General features: G+C 41.6%; 1 pseudogene; it reads left to right on the top strand.

Annotated features, from left to right (window-relative positions):
- The first annotated feature begins 2,193 nt into the window (after positions 1 to 2,193).
- On the top strand, positions 2,194 to 2,803 carry LOC143640161 (putative ribosome biogenesis protein RLP24 pseudogene; annotated as a pseudogene).
- The last annotated feature ends 230 nt before the right edge of the window (positions 2,804 to 3,033 follow it).

The raw sequence follows: 3,033 nt of genomic DNA, 5'->3' as shown, positions 1-3,033 counted from the left end.
TTGTGTTCTATTCTATATATACAACAATATATGATATGATTCAAAATTACTAGAAGAAAATAAATGTGATAAACAAAATGAGAAATGATAAGTATTTGAGGAGGCAAAATGATAATTACACCATTATTATCAATATATGTGTCAAATTACTATATTGTATGATAAAGATATACTTGTTTCAGACTGGAGTGGTGACTCAGTGATAAGCACTTTCCTTGCATGTGTAAGGCACTGTGTGCAATCCTCAGCACCACATAAAATAAATAAAGGTATAACAATTATCTACAACTAAACAAAGAAATTAAAAAAGATATATGTGTAAATTAAATTATAAAGTTATGAATAGTTGCACATATATATCAAAGTATTTTCCCCAAGATATGTATTAATTCAAAAGAAAAATATAGTAACTTTATAGTGGATAGACCCTTTAGACATCAACTTAACTAAGTGATCAAGGTCATCACCACCAGTAATCAAACATGTTGGAGACATGAGCCTCTTGATATGGTGAGCTGAGAAGGAACCACCACCATTTCTGTGGTATTGCCAAAACTGCAGAGCCTCCCTCTGATCTTGAGAAAACACAAGGTAACCCACAGTTCTACAAAACACTTATTCCTCAGTGCTGTCAAGATCATGAAAGATGAGTATAGACTGAGGGAATGTCACCAATGTTAAGGTCTGTAAACAAGTCAGGATGGCGCCTGGCATTTTGCCAGAGGGAGTGGTTTGTGAGGTGGTACCAGCAAGCCATTAACTGTGATTCGTTGACTGCTGTATCTAGTTTATGTTAATTAAGATAATCTGTGTGGAATGTATATATACCCCTTCTGTCCTACAATAAATGGCTCCCACTCCTGCTGTATCAATCTACACAAGTTGTTCGTCACCCCCTGGTTATTTTGCTGCAGCAGTACTGCGGCAACAAATTGATCAGGGACACAAAAGAAAAATAACAACTAAATGCAGTGTGGTGTCCAGAATGGGGTGATGGAAGCAGGAAAAGATCTTAGTAGAAAAACGGGAAATTCCAATAAGAGTTGTTTTGTTTTGTTTTAGGTACTGGGGATCTAACTCAGGACTGCTTTACCATTGAGCTACATCCACAGCCCTTTTTTATTTTCATTTTTTTTAAATTTTGAGACTGGGTCTCATTAAATTGCTTAGGGCCTTGTTAATTTGCTGAGGCAGGCCTCGAATTCCCTATCCTCCTGTCTCAGCCTCCTGAGCTGCTGGGATTACAGACATGCACCACTGTACCCAGCATCCAATAAGATGTGAAGTTCAGGTGATTGTACTGAACTAAGGATAAGTTCTCAGGCTTGATCATTTACTAGGGTTATGTAAGATGTGAATATTAGGGAAGGCTAGGTGAGGGGTGTACTGAAGCTATCTGTTCTATTTTTGGCAACTTTTCTGTAAATCTAAAATTAGGTCAAAATAAAAGGTTTAAAAAAATGCCACTTCGAAAATTTAGGGCAGATGCCTGGAAGGCCTCATGGGAAATTTCACTGCTCTGCCTGTCTTTGGATTTGAGATTGGGAGACCTCCTGTCCTCAGAGCATTAAAGCACCCACGAAGATTTATTCAGTCATTCTGGCCTATGGTTGGCCAAATGGCTTATACCTTTAGGACAGACTGACCCCCCTTTCTCCTCTGCAGTATGGAGCCCTGAGCCCCCCACCCCACGTTGGGATTCTCATCCTGGGTGGCAGAGGCTGCGAGGTGAGGCTGCAGCAGTCTGGGGAAGGCTTGGCAGGTGAGTGAGAGGGTGCTCCAGAGGGAGGGAGGCTCAGACAGTGTTTAGCTGTAGAGTGGGGCTTAGCAGAGGCGAGGGGAAAAGGGAGGGGGGCTCTCCTTCTCAAGGGGCCCTTTCATGTTGAAATCAGCCATCATGAATGCTGGGGGCCCAGGAGCCCAGGCGTGGGAAATGTGAGAGCCCCCTTATGTCCCCTCATGTGACATGTCGTCTGTGGCTCCCAGCCGGCCAGCCAGGATGCATTAGGAGAAGTGTCGGTGTGCACCTGGGGCGGGGGAGGGTCCCATCAAGACATTGACCCACTCAGGGAAGGGAGATTTGAAGAAGCAAGTTCTAGACTCTCCTGGTTCTGGAGGGGAGGGTGGACTGGGCACCCTGTTGGCTTCAGCATCAGGGGTGGGGCAATTGGCAAGAATCCAAGAGAAGGTCGGTGGGGACCCACGCGGCCTCAACATGCGTATGGAGAAGTGTTATTTCTGTTCAGGGCCCATCTACCCCGGCCACGGCATGATGTTCGTCCGCAATGATTGCAAGGTATTCAGATTCTGTAAATCCAAATGTCATAAGAACTTTAAAAAGAAGCGTAATCCTCGCAAGGTCAGGTGGACTAAAGCATTCCGGAAAGCAGCTGGCAAAGAGCTTACAGTGGATAACTCATTTGAATTTGAAAAACGTAGAAATGAACCTGTCCAATACCAGCAAGAACTATGGAATAAAACTATTGATGCAATGAAGAGAGTTGAAGAGATCAAACAGAAACGCCAAGCTAAATTTATAGTGAACAGATTGAAGAAAAATAAAGAGCTACAGAAAGTTCAGGACATTAAAGAAGTCAAGCAAAACATCCATCTTATCAGAGCCCCTCTTGCAGGCAAAGGAAAGCAGCTGGAAGAAAAAATGGTACAGCAGTTACAACAGGATGTGGACATGGAGGATGTTTCTTAAAAATCTTACTCTATAATCATTTCTATGTGTACATTTGAAAATCTCCTTTGGAGACTTAGAATTTAATTCTAAATAATTAATTTTCATATAAGGTCACTGAAGTGAAAGGTGATTACAAATACTGTTCTACATTGCTATCTGCAAAGCATCAGATTATGGATGTTAGATTGCACCTCATTGTAATGTCTTCATTGATAGACATGCTTATGTAAATCATGAAAATTCTCTTTATAAATGCACAAGTGGATTGTGGACAGAATGGCCATGCCTTTTGGATAATGGCAATAGGCAGCATTTATTTAATAAGTAATTACAAAAATTTATGG

The sequence above is a fragment of the Callospermophilus lateralis genome, unplaced genomic scaffold (genome assembly GCF_048772815.1).
Source record: "Callospermophilus lateralis isolate mCalLat2 unplaced genomic scaffold, mCalLat2.hap1 Scaffold_127, whole genome shotgun sequence".
Classification (NCBI taxonomy): Eukaryota; Metazoa; Chordata; class Mammalia; order Rodentia; family Sciuridae; genus Callospermophilus; species Callospermophilus lateralis.
This window is presented reverse-complemented; position numbering and strand designations above follow the sequence as displayed.